The sequence below is a fragment of the Bemisia tabaci genome, chromosome 4 (genome assembly GCF_918797505.1).
Source record: "Bemisia tabaci chromosome 4, PGI_BMITA_v3".
NCBI classification, from domain to species: domain Eukaryota; kingdom Metazoa; phylum Arthropoda; class Insecta; order Hemiptera; family Aleyrodidae; genus Bemisia; species Bemisia tabaci.
In genome coordinates this window covers 21,009,377-21,023,326 of record NC_092796.1, presented here as the reverse complement: position 1 = coordinate 21,023,326, position 13,950 = coordinate 21,009,377, and the positions used below count along the sequence as shown (strand labels likewise).

The 13,950-nt window shown below is 40.7% G+C and overlaps 1 protein-coding gene across 5 annotated transcripts in view; it reads right to left on the bottom strand.

Annotated features, from left to right (window-relative positions):
- The window catches only part of LOC140223750 (alpha-1,6-mannosyl-glycoprotein 2-beta-N-acetylglucosaminyltransferase-like), a 56,303-nt gene extending 44,172 nt beyond the window's left edge, over positions 1–12,131 (bottom strand). For 2 of the 5 annotated variants that reach the window (XM_072299497.1, XM_072299498.1), the window contains exons 1-2: positions 3,793–3,978; positions 2,876–2,957 (exon numbers count right to left, since the gene is read on the bottom strand). The gene's annotated coding sequence lies outside the window, so the exon portion shown is untranslated. Of the gene's footprint in view, positions 1–2,875; positions 2,958–3,792; positions 3,979–12,011 lie in introns of those variants that run through there. The other 3 variants (XM_072299496.1, XM_072299494.1, XM_072299495.1) reach the window with 2 other exon arrangements.
- Between the last annotated feature and the right edge of the window lie 1,819 nt (positions 12,132–13,950).

Genomic DNA, 13,950 nt, shown 5'->3' with positions numbered 1-13,950 from the left:
TCATGCCCATTCCCTGATTTTCAAGATCTTATTCCCAGATGGGAAACCTTGGTTTCTCCCGCTTCCCCAGATTTACTTGAGAAAAACTATATAATTCTCCAGAATTCCAGGTATGAATATAAATGTTTTTCAACTTCCAGCCGTTTCTTTGGCGCGCATTCAAATTGTGAACTCCGAAACCTTTTCTGGTGTTTATATTACCTGGTCAAGGGTAATCCCTCTATTCTGATGATTTACATATTCAAATATGCCATACAATGTATGCCAAAGTGTATGCCATACAAATGTATGCCATGTATGCCATACAAATATGCCAAGTCAATGATGGCGACTTATGTGCAATAACATAAACTCTATGCGCGGCAAGGAGCAATTCCCAGTTTCTAGAACAGATTCCCTGACTTATTCCTGATTTCACCTGAAATTTTTCGTTCCCTGATAAATCCCGGTTTAGTCCGGTCCTAGGCACCATGGCCCTTGACTCCACGCTCACTGGAAAAAAAAAGTTACGGGTTATCTATACTATAAGCTCCGAGACCTCCTAATTTTGCGTAACTGGTAACGCTTAGTTTCAGCGTTCTACGGGGCCGATTTTCATGATTTTTTCGGCTAACGACGGGCAATTGTCTCTAGATAAGCCAACTCTTTTCAGATTTTCAAAATATGGCCCAGGTTTTTTTATATTAAGTGGTAAAGTTGCGAATTCTCCCATTTAAACAATGTAAATTTATACTTTTTGTCATAGTTCGTTTGAGCGTTCTACCGGGCCGATTTCCATGATTTTTGCGTAAATCGACAGGTAATAGGACCTAGATGAGCCCGCTCTAATCAGATTTTGGAAATGGGACCCAGGTTTTTTTAAAATCAAGTTATAAAATTGAATGAATTTACGGAATGCTCCGGGACTGCTACCGCTATGCGCGGGTGGATGCGCAGTGGTCGAGGAGGTTGCGCAGTAGCTGGGTAGCCTGCGCATCAGCTCTATACTTATCTACACAGGATTCACGCCAATTGTCATCATACGAGCGGTGGCCGAGTCGTCTAAGACGTCGGTTTCATTTCAATTTTCAAGACGACTACTGATGATATAATGGGGGTTCGAATCCCGCTTCTGCATTACCATGAAAATAACTGTCCGTCCCGGATCGTTGTTTTACTGCAATGGAGCATTAAGAAATCATTGAGAATCGCATCTTCTTGCCTTCTCATTTTTTTCTTCTTCATTTATAAAAAAGAAAAATAATTTCATTCTAAAAAGTAAAATATACCTCATGTCGTAATTTTTTAGGGGAAAAATAAAACTAACGCTGATAGGAGAGTAAAAAAAGGGGCCGCGAAGCGGCCCATTGATGGCGCGGAGCGCCTTCAGGGGGTTGGGCCGCGTAGCGGCCAGGGGGCGTAGCCCCCTAGTAAAGACATACCGACCGTGCCGGGCTCAGCGGCCGAAAGTTCCGGATGCTGGAGCCATAGCTTCGATTGCTCCGGGTGCTACGCCCGGAACACGGACAAATTTGTCTATACAGCCCGTAAGTACGACTTTCAGGGCCGGAGTTTCTTTTTCAGTGGATGATCTGAAGATTCAAATACGCTATTCAAGAAGTCGATGACGGCGACTCACGTGCAATAACAAACTCTATGCGATAGAAGAGGAAATTCCCAGTTTCTAGAGCAGATTCCCCGACTTCTCCCTGATTTTCCCTGAAAAATCCTCGCTTGTTCCGGTCCGAGACACCATGCACGGAGAACAAAACTTGGTGCGTGAACCCGAAGTTTAGGTCATATGGATCTCCGAAGTTTTCGGATTGAGCATCTGAACACTTAAGGTCTAGCTGCCGAAGTTGAGGTTTGACATCTGAAACATCAGTTCTTACATCTGAAGTACTTCAGATGTGAGAACCGAAGTTTTTCGGATGTGAAAACCGAAGTACTTCAGATGTAAGAACTGAAGTTTCAGATGTGTGATCCGAACCTCGGCAGCTAGACCCTAAGTGTTCAGATGCTCAATCTGAAAACTTCAAGAGATCCATATGACCTAAACTTCGGGTCTCACGCACGAGGTTTTTTTCCCCGTGTGGTTTACGCTCAACTTGACGGACATCTCAAGCCATCCAAGACGCACACAAAATATACTGCCAACTAATTTTGAGCTGAGGACAGCGAGGACTCCTAGACTGCCGTGCTAAGGAAGAACGCCGCATGAACATTCGAGAGTTGCCAAATTTCCTTCGATAAAATGTTTAGTTTTGCAGTAGGTTATGGATCTTTTTCCATGAAATTTTCAGTAAATTCAGGTAAAATTGCAAACAAAATGATCTGAAAAATTGGAAGGAAAATATTCATAAATTTACCAGGAAATTCGTGTTTCATCAATGGAAATTTGGCAACGCCTGAAGGTTCATACAGCGTTTTTCCTTAGCACGGCAGTACAGTTGTATACGCTCGCAGGAGTGTCGGAGGGAGCCTTCGGAAAGATGAGTCCTACGTCGGATGACCCTCGTGATTCGAGCGCGAGCAGCGGCGGCGGCATCTAGCCAGAAAATAATTGATTACGCCCATGACACTTGAGGCCATGCTCTAGACATCCAGTTCGGCGAAATACCCTCATGCTTACTACACATGACATCTAATAACGCCTGGCCTGGGTCCTCCTCGTCTCGGAAATGTTTATCCAGCCACGATTTCGGAATTCTGTTTCGCAAGTACGTATGTATGGACGTGACATCCCGCTGTGATACCTGCGCTCATTGGCACATTCAGCGACATACCTCGTACTCGATAAACGGACTGCATTTTGCAATTATTCGGAACTACAAATTCTGACTCATTAATAAAAACACCTAACTACTTACGGAAACTAATGACGCATATGTTGTACCTGCAATAAGCTAGAGGTGGTTATTCCTAATTGCAAAATGTGGTCCAAATGTGAATACGCAGCCCGCTTTTCGATACCGCGCCTGTATAAAACGAGCATTAAGATCGAAAGTATGAATCCAACGGGATCTTGAACACCTAAGTTGACAGAAAACTATTGTGATTACACTGGGGAAAAAAGTTACGGGGTATATGGACAGACATTCCGCTACTATTTGGGCTCAGAGGCCGAAACTTCTGGGTGCTGGAGCCGTAGTTTAGATTGCTCCGGAGGCTACGCCCGGAACGCGGCGGACGGTATATGGCCCGTAAGTGCGCCTTCCACAGCCGGAGCTTTTTTTTTCAGTGTGAGATTTACACGGAGAAAAACACTTCGTGCGTGGGACCCGAAGTTTAGGTCATATGGATCTCTAAAGTTTTCGGATTGAGCATCTGAACACTTTAAGTCCAGCTGCTGAGGTTTGGATCACACATCTGAACCTTCAGTTCTTACATCTGAAGTACCTCGGTTTTCACATTCGAAGTACCTCGGTTTTCACATTCGAAAAACTTCGGTTCTCACACCCGAAAAACTTCGGTTCTCACATCTGAAGTACCTCAGATGTACGAACTGAAGTTTCAAATGTGTGATCCGAACCTCGACAGCTAGACCTAAAGTGTTCAGATGCTCAATCCGAAAACTTCAGAGATCCATATGACCTATACTTCGGGTCCCACGCACGAGGTTTTTTCTCTCCGTGTATGAGAATGCATTGATCTATGTTTTTGAGATTTAGAAAAAGTAAATAAATAAAAAAAAAATAAAGATTAACTAGTATTTTTGAAAAATACACGAGACGTTTTCGAAAAGAGCGAGACGCTCTGTACCTATGTAAGTTGCTAAATATAAACAAAAATGCAATAATTGCTCGGACGAACCTGTAAACTGAAATCCAATTAAGTTCGAACTTTCAGCTTCACTGGGCATTCAGAAATGTTCCAATTTTTCAAGAGAGCAGCGGAACCCCACGCGGGAATCACGAGGTGCAGGCGGTCACTTGACAATCACTCGAAAATCCGACTCGCGCGGAACTGAGCCCGCGAACCGCGCGACAAGCGGCATGCGATCTGGCCCGCAGATGCCGAACTGCACGACGCCGTCGCCAATTTTCATGTAAAAATGCACAATTACACATAGCCCCCATTGGAAAATAATCCTGTTTGTAATCGAGTTAGTTGAACGAGTCATTGAGATTCGTGCTTCGAAACTAAAATCATATAAGTCAGCAAAGAATGGTGGTCCGTATATGTGTGTCGCAGGCAAATAGTGAAATCAGGCATTTTGTCAAATGCCTAGGCAGATCGCCTTTTGGCGGTCTACAAAATTTTGTGAATTTATGGCGAAGAGCTCACGATTTTTCAATATTTTTGAAGAAATAACTCATCATACCTATACGAGCTCTTTTTGTCTCTTCCTATTCAATGGCTTCTCATATTTTTAAATGTTGAAATTCCAAAAAATTGTGTATTTTACGACATGCTGAAAATTTCAAGATCAGTATCTCCTCAGGAGCTAAAAATTGTTTAAAATACTATGGTGTGTGCAAATTTCTACGGAGAATTTTTTCTTGCAGGAGCAATGAATTATTTTGTCTGAAATTAGGAAAAGAATCAAAATTTCAATCTTAATTAGAATATTCGACTTTTTGCCTAGGCATTTGACAAAATGTCTGATTTTGCCATTTGCCTACGACATGTGCACCATTCAGAAATCCCGTCGAAGAGGGTCGAAATCAGTTCCACCCCACTGCTGAAATTGGATCACTCGGGACTTTCGTCATTCTGGCGTTTTTTGACGGTATACATTTAACGACAATAATTGGTTACAGCCCGTCATCACATCACTCCGCCAGTGGCGTGCGAAGGGGGGGGGGGGGGCAGGGAGACCTTGCCCCCCCTCCCCCCTCCCCCCAGAATTGAAAATATTATCATCGGGTCCCTCCCAGAAATTCTGGCTGGTGGGAAGAGACATTCGTCGAGGATGATTATCACTCTTAACGTAGACTCTAAATTGAAAACACGGTGTTCATCAACTCAGTATTTTCTAAAATTTTCATCATGGAGGCCTCAAAATGGGGCCGAAAACAGTTAAAATTTCAAAAAATTTCCGCGTCCATTCAATGCAACAATTTGAGAGTATTCTTCGCTGAAAAGGAAAAAATAAACGTATTTTTTTGGCAGAAATGAATGAAAAATATGCGTCATGGAAGCCTCAAAATGCGTCCAAACAGGGTTAAAATTAAAAAAAAAAATTCCATGACACAAAAAGTCGGTCACTTTTACTTACTGTGCGTGCATGTTTACATCGATATACCAACTGTAAGGATTAGATGACCGGCTAAAACCGATTAGTCTAGTACAATATTCTGGACTTCGACGAAATGCTACAGAAATTCATAGCTGATGGTCCTATTCCGGCACTCGAGTGGGGCCAATTTGGGCATTTTTCGACATTCTCATTTGCTGAGTGTATTCCATTCCGAATCGCGTAGAGCCGCCGAATAAGTCGATAGATGTAAACACTGACAATGAGCGTTATAGTCTGTACATCCCAATTTAGTCTTATATCGCTGATACCAACACAACTGTTCAGACATTATACCAATCACCTAGGAGCACTTTTATTGGTTGCTCAAAGTATATCTGTGATGAGACTGAAGGAAAACAAACCGATGAATGTGTGAAAGTGTTTTATGGCGTCATTAGCCATATTCCTTAAAGAGCGATGTCTCTATATTAATAGTATGTACATAGAAATTGGGTGTTTAAGCATACCTTAAAATTAGGCGTTTAATCCGTCAAAGGTAACCACCGAAAAAAATAAACCTATTGCACGCGCAATGGATCCATTGCGACGACCACACATTGGTGGCACAACAGGATACGTATTTAGGTTCGCATCGTCGTGAGTTCTTATACTTGATGAGAAGGAAAACCAAACTTGGTACCATTTCTCTCCTCCAGAGAAAAAATCTATAAATCATCGCTGAATATAGTCCAGCAGCAAACTGAGATATTCATCGAGGTTTCCAATTTTGAAAAAAAAAAATTCCCAAAAATCTTTCCAAGCAAATTCCCGAATCAACGCTGTTGGAGCCAGAATTATTTTTTTGGAGATGGTGCAGCTCGGAGGTGTTCATGCTTATTGACGAAAAGGATTTTGGAGTTGCGGGAGAGGGATTAAGACTACGTATCTGTCTTCAGTTCTACTTTCGAGGGCGAAAGCTTTTTTAAGACTGAAACGGAGAAAAAAATTTCGGAAATCGAGTTCATAATTTACGCTTTTCTTACCGGCGCGACAACGAAGATTATTCCGCGTATACAAACTGCACTATCTAGGAATACCTAGTTGGAGAGATTAGATAACTTAAGTGCATGAACTAATAACTCGAACACTAGGGCCTAGCCTCGGCGTGGCGCTAATTGCGGTGCGATAACGCCGTCAAAGGGAGTATAATAACTTGGCATCGATTTACCTTTTTTTTGGGCTGTATAGCAACAATAGGGTGCCTTTTTATTTTTGAAAAATTGCGAATTTCAGTTGGTCAATCTATTGAAGTTTTCTGTGGTGTACAGAGACACAAAAGATTTACAAAAAAAATTTACCCGCAGCTAGAGGGGGTGAAAGGGAGCGAGGGTGAAATATGCGTGTTTTGGGTGGTTCATAACATCTATTCCCTCAGAAAATGCGAGTTATGGCCCTAAATACAAAAATTATGGTCTATTTTGATGTGTCTATGGCAGAAAAGACCCAAATGATTAAATGGATTGCATTTTGCAAAAAGGAACTAGAAGAATTGCAGTGATGCTAAGATTGTGCAACTTCATCCCTTGCAATAAATTACTGAAATTATGAAAAAATATGAAATTCACACGGTTATTTTTGTCTTAAATTTACAGGTTTTAGTGAGTAAACTAGGAGTTGTAAATGAATAGTCAGGGGTTTCTTCCCAGACAAAAGAAGTTGCACAATCTTAGCAACATTGCAATGCTTCTGGTTCCTTCTTGCAAAATGCAATCCATATCAGAGTGCGCGACACTTCCGTCAGCCCAAACGTCTTCAGCGGTTTATCCTGGAAGTTAACTGAACTGACAGTGATGTTCGTAAGACGGAATCCTTAGCAAGTTCCGGAACAAACGGAATTCCCGCGAGATAAGGGATTGAGCTCCTAAAGTTAAAGTTTAAACTTGTCTAGGGATGCAGAGGATTCTTCTAAGGAAAAACGGGTTGCAATCTTACGGTCTTAAAATGTCCTCACTCTTGGAAAATTTTCTCACTTTGCAAAAACGTCAAAAGTACGAGTTCAATGAAAAAATGAAAGAATCGGCTCGCATTAAAATTTATTTACCTCTTTTATCATTTTCACCTATTAGAAATACAATACCTAGAAGGAGAAAAAAGACGCCTTGTACCGTACATTTCCTCACGAGCTTAAGCTCGTAAGGAATTCTTAAGAATTCCTTCACCCTACGCTTTAGCCGCGGTTCGAGCATATTTCTACGGCTAAAATGCAAAACCACGTATCTCCGTTTGCGACGTTGCAAATTTCCTGTCATGCTTTAATTTTCCGTTAAGAAACTGGTGAGCGTAATTTTTTGAAAACTTTCTTGATTTTTTTCTCAGTTAGTGAAATATTCTGTATAAGTTACAAGCGATGAAGTTGGCTATAGTTTCTCGTCGAAACTTTAAAATTGGGGCGGAGATTTTGAAACACTGCAATTAAGCAGCAATTAAGCTGCAATTAACTTTCTAGCTATCGATTTTTTGCTTCTCGGCACTTGTCATCAGAGGGTTAAACAAAGATTTCGATTCAAGGTCGGCTATAGGGAAAGGGGCCTTAGGCTAGGCCTTTGGCGCTCGGAGTTAAATGTTTGTAAAAGTTAGCTCAAAAAATTGAAATTTTACTTTTCCAAGGAAAACACTTGGAGGTATCGAAATTTAAGAATTTACCGGTGCAAGTATAGACGCAGACTGGAAAGGTTTGCCGTCTGGCAAAGTGCCACAAGCTTTGGATTGATTTGAATAATAAATACAACAGGGGTCCGGAAAAAGGACAAACGAGCAAGATCTGCCATTAGAACGGAAAGGTAGTGTGCAAAAATTTTGCATGCATCCGGATTTAATGTAGGCGATCCAATATCGAATCCTATTATTTAGATGGAAAAAAGTTCCACTGAAAATTGGCAACTAATTTCAAGCACTTTTTGAGTGACTGATGCAGAAAAAGATCAAGCACTGAGAGCTCATCGAAAATAAGTATTGAATCAAACATTCTTCAAGTGCTTTTTGGGACCTTACTATTTCTGAGAAGAAGTTCGTTCGAAAGCACTATCCAGACGAGCTTTTCGGGTGAAAGGGCGTGACTTACTTAATCAACTCAGTCGTGCTACATCTCCATGCACTCTAAGAGATTAAAGTAAAACGAAAATCACCTCTTTTACCAGCAGAACAGAAATAATAATATTTTGGCGGATTCACAAATACCACTATGCTATGAAACGTTCGGCACTATCTTTCAAACAAGTATGAGCGTTAAAAATTGTCATCGAGCTTGTTACTGGGAGAAAAATAACGTTGTCTTTCCTTCGATACGCGGCCATTCATCCAAAAAACTATACCTCGCGGTGGTAATTTCTTGGCTCTCCATAGCTGACATACCTATGTGTTCAAGCCGAAATTCGGTTGTACCTCATTCCCTAAACTGTCGAATGAGATTCGAAAAAAGAGCGCGTTTACCTTGCCTAGCGATCGAAGATTTTGATGCCTTGGAAACCAATGACAACTATACAGCATGGAAAAGCCATAAGTGAAGAATTTACCACTATCAGCAGTTTCTTCATACTTACAATTATTAATGCAGGCCAATTGGACAACATTTTGCAATAAAGAACCGCTATTTCTGGCTCATTTTAGAGACACCGTGTAGGCCATATGGGTTAGTTGGTTAGTTAGTATATTTTAAGACATTCAGCGTCACAGGCTATTAACGTCTTTAAATAGAATTTTGAAAATGGGAGTAAATACGAAAATTTAGATTTTTAAATTAAGAGAGGTGAAGAGTTTCTGCCTATGCAGATTAATCTTTGTACTTGGACGAGCTTGTCCATGCATGGAGTTCCTCGATGCAAAATGGAGTCTAATTAAAAAACGTTATTTTTTACGGGTAATCCTGATCGGGCGAGGCTTGCAAAGGTTTAGCTCAGTTTTAAACCTCTTACTAGATGCTTCCAACGGAATACCTTAAAAACTGCGCAGCTCTTTCATTTATTTACTTGCTCCTTGATTTTAGGGCAAACTCCTAATGTTTTAATGATCTTAGAGTAAACCATAGCAGATACTGGGAACAAATGATGAAATTCGAAAGTAAGGACACGCCACTGTCAATTTGAGTACAATGAATAAAAAAATCATTCTTTAAGGCACGAAAAAAAGGCTGTGGGAGGAGAGAGGGATGACTGGCAGCGAGCATGTCTGCAATGAGCAAAACTAGGGGCGTAGCGACGGCACCGTATGCTGCCGTGCTAAGGAAAAACGCCGTATGAACATTCGAGAGTTGCCAAATTTCCCTTGATAAAACATGTATTTTTGAAGACATTCATGCACATTTTTCTTTGAAATTTTCAGATATTTCAGATTAAATTGGGTACGAAATTGTCCGAAAATTTTGGGAAAAAATATTCACAATTTTCCCTACAAATTCGGTTTTTATCGAAGGAAATTTGGCAACGTCTGGTGGCTCATACGGCGTTCTTCCTTAGCACGGCAGTATGCTCCTCCGTGAGAATGCCGTGGTGACATACTTTGAATAAATTGATAGACAAAAAACGTAAGATCTTTCGGGTTTCTTGGGTGTCAAAAAAGAAGTACAAGCCCTCTGTTGCCCCTTCAAAAAAATGTCATACTAAATTCACACATGCTCTGCCATTCGAAGACAAGCCGCGAGCTCCTTTTTTCATAATAATAATCGTACGACGTTGGCGACTTGATATTCCCCCGGCAGAATTACCGCAAACCCTAAATTATTTTTGGAACTGGGAGAGTAGAAAAGAGAAAAAAATTCTTTGACGCCCAAAATTTCCAGTGCTGGGGCCGTGCTGTCGGGTCCAGACGCTGCGTGCCGGGAGACGAGACGAAAGAGGTGCCGAGACAGGGAGAAGAATGACTCCCGCCAGACTCATAAATGGAAGGAGCCGAAAATAGATGGGCCGAATTACTGCCGTAAGTACCTCCGCCGGAAAGAAAACAATATGTTCGGTCGCGCCGCGGAACACCGAGACGATATCTGCAGCCGGAAAAATAGACATCCGGCCAGACTGCTGGATTCTAACACACGCTATGAAAAAATTGAACATAACGATGTGCTCTACGGCTAAATTTTGATGAGAGTAAATTTAGTCGCGCTGCACTGGAAAAAAAAAAGAATCTTAAATTTGCCGCCAAGAAGTATTTCTTCTTAAATCAAGAATTTTGCTGGTTAATATAAGCTACTTTTTTGCTTAACCCAAGCATTATTTTTCTTGAATCAAGAAAAAGTCAGCTTAAAGCAAGATAAAGAAAATTCTTGGCGGCAAATTCAAGAATTATCATGCTTGATCCAAGCTACTTTTTTTTTCAGTGTACGGCTATATTTTGATTAGAGTAAATTTAGTCGTACTGCCACTGCCCGGAATTAATGTAAAATTTCGGAACTTTTCAAATAATCGGAAATTTCCCGGTATCTTCGAAATTTCTGGAAATTTCAGGTATTCTCGGAATTTTCTCGAAATTTCGGGGTTTCCGGCATTTTAACCGATTATTTTATCAAATACGATTTTCTTTTAAAATTAAATTTGACGACCCTCGGAACTAAATCCGGGCGTAATTCAAAAATTTTTCCCGGAACTTTTGAGAAAATCGGAATTTTTCTCGGAACTTTGGGACATTTGAATTAATTCCGAAAACCCTGGAATCTTTGGTATAATAAAATGACAGCCCTGAAAATTCGCTTGAAGAAGAAAAAAGGGAAAAATTAAGAAACTTCGGAGAAATCCACCAAATATGACCATAAATATCAGATAGGTGAACTAAATCCGGGCGTAATTCAAAAAATTTTCCCGGAACTTTTGAGAAAATCGGAATATTTCTCGGAACTTTGAATTAATTCAGGAAACCCTGGAATCTTCGGTAAAATAAAATGACAGCCCCGAAAATTTGCTTGAAGAAGAAAAAAGGGGAAAATTAAGAAACTTCGGAGATCCACCAAAAATGACCATAAATATCAGATACATGGTAGATTTTCTGAGCGATATTTAGAAACAAGTTGGTTGATTGTTTGATCAGCCCAAGTTGACGTCATTTTACTATCACTGTAGCGGGAAAAACTAGCATAGAGTATAATTTTCCTCGTGGACTTAAGCTTCTTGGTGCAACTAGGTAAATATAACCGTCAAGATATCATTTACTCAGCTCTTTCAATACGTCGCTCCTCCGACGTAAGAGCGTATCTCAATTTCCACGTGAGCCCTGTCGTCCATAAAACTGCATGCTTTCTGAGGCTCATGTGAACTTCGAGATAAGCCCTTACGTTAGAGGAGCGAAGAAAAACCGTCGTCATGGAAACTTAATAAAATGTAGGTGTAACAATTGTAACAAATCAATAGCCGAATTACGGTGAAATTTTGCGGTTACCATCTCCGGTTACAACTCGTCTATTGGATCAGATTCAATGTTTGGAACAACAAATTGAGATATTTGTTTGGACAAATTTTATTGGGCAAATCGACTATAGACCAATTTTTACAAAATACATATTCAAGTGGACGAATTGACTTATAACCACTGAAGACGTTTCGGGTCAAACAGCATGACAGATATCTGACTAATGCGTTTTTGACTTTTGCGTCTCGCGTCTCGCCGATTTCTTCTTTGTGAAATATTTAGTTTTTAGTTAAATCAGTTACATCTTGAAGAGGGGAACATATTTTTTTAGGAGAGGCGGGACAGAGTTACGAAATCCACCGGCTTAGAGATAGAGCGGATGAAACGTTACAAAACATGATTTTTGGATTCTGAGAAAAATACGGTTAGTAATAGTGACATATGATAAGGTTTTGCTCACCGAAGTTGAACATAATCACCAGCAGGCTAGAAGAAACACATTTTATAGCCGCGTAAATTTACGGAATAATGAATGGCATCATGGCCTTTGTTCTACTTCTTCTTTTTTTTTGCGGTGCGAACTACATGTGGGTTAGCAAGTGCTGAGAGTGAGCGTGCAGACTAAGTAGAAATTTCATCCGCATTATAGGAAAACCGCAAAAATCTGGTTTGACGCATCCATTTCAGCACACTCATAGAGAGAGAGAGGCAGAGAAAGGGGGAGGAAGGAAGAGATACCCTTTTCTATAGGAAATAACTCGCGCACTGATATGTCTCCCTCAGTCATTTGCATATGAAAAATAAAACCTTTGCAGCGGAAAATTACTTCTTGACTTGATGAGCGAGAATCTCTAAGATGGCTTCCATAATCCACAGACTGAATCAGTTGACGACTCTGATTCACATATTGTCCTCGGATAAAGTCAAAATCAGTAATACTCTCTACTCAAGCGAGAAATGGACTTTTTAGCAACTCACACACAGACCTCTTATGTATTGACAATTCTGAAAACTAATTATGTAGATCACATTCCTACTCGGCTCATTTACATTTTTTCGCTTTCTGCGAATGGAAGGATCGATGAGGCAAGTGGCATAGTTACTAGATCAGTCCATGAGTCTTGTACGTTCGCCTGTCGAAGTTCAGAGTGTCCTAGAGTAGAACTGTAGACTGAAGAGGCATGTTCTTCATGATGTTCATGTCAAATAACCAAAAAGATAATATGCGGAGTGATATCCGCTCCCTAGGAGCGGAAAATATACCCCGAAAATAGAAATATACCCGTGAGAGTACTATAGGAAAAGAATGAACACCGCTCTGCATTCATAACATTCGGTTGTTCAACATGAGAGTCAGTGGCGAGGCGTGAATGATCGATTATCGATCTCTCGCCATTTGAAGCTATGGTAAAGAATCGATCATTAAGGTGTTAGCTGCGAACACCCTGTTAATCGATCCTTTACCATAGGTTTAAATGGCGGATCAATCGATATATCGCAAAGCACGCCACGCCACTGCGTGAGATTCACTCCGGATTTCACTCCTAGATTTTAGGAGTGTGCGAATTACGTGGATGCTTCCTAAAACTGATTATTTTCTAAAACACTGGATGTACTCATACTGCCATGTGCTACCTGAGTGTTTAGAGAGGGAAAACATTTAATTTGCTAAAAAAGTTTAAGCTCTCTCCAGGAGTCCACGTGAGCACGAGACAGAGCGACAGTAAATCCAAAATTTTCATGGTAGTGCTTCGCCTATAGTCGATTTGTTAAGCTTGTTTTCCTGGTGTTTAGTGTCCCAAGCGTGAGGAAAAACTTGCATGACCTTAAAATTATGTTTCTCCTCAACTGGCACGCACAAACGCTTTAATATTGTGTAGGCGTAAATTCAGCTCCAAAAATATACCGTATAGAATTCAATGGAACCTGTAGACGTGCGAAATTGAGGAGTTATTCTGGAACGAAACATTACACGCTGTGAAAAATTGATGGTGTGACTGTCAAAAGCACATATTTCGATTTTCCCCACTCCAATCTCCACTTATACTTTCAAAAAACGGATACCAACTATTTCACCAAATTAAAAACATTGTCTCTATAACAAAGGCGGTGGCGCTGGTCATTGAATCTTTTGAAGAAGATATTGGTCTCTTATTGGTCCACTGACCGCCGAACAAGAAACTGACGCGATTGTAGCAACACTCTTTAAAAGATCGAAGATTCGATGCTCCTATGATTGCAACACTGACATACATTGAAAATACTGATGTAGAGATTGATAGCGTGACCCAGGTTTTATAGTTGGACTACATTATGCACTTCGGAACTACTGTTTCCGGCTCATTTCAGAAACAGGGCCGGATTAAGGGGGTGGCCACATGGCGGCAAATCAAGGGGGC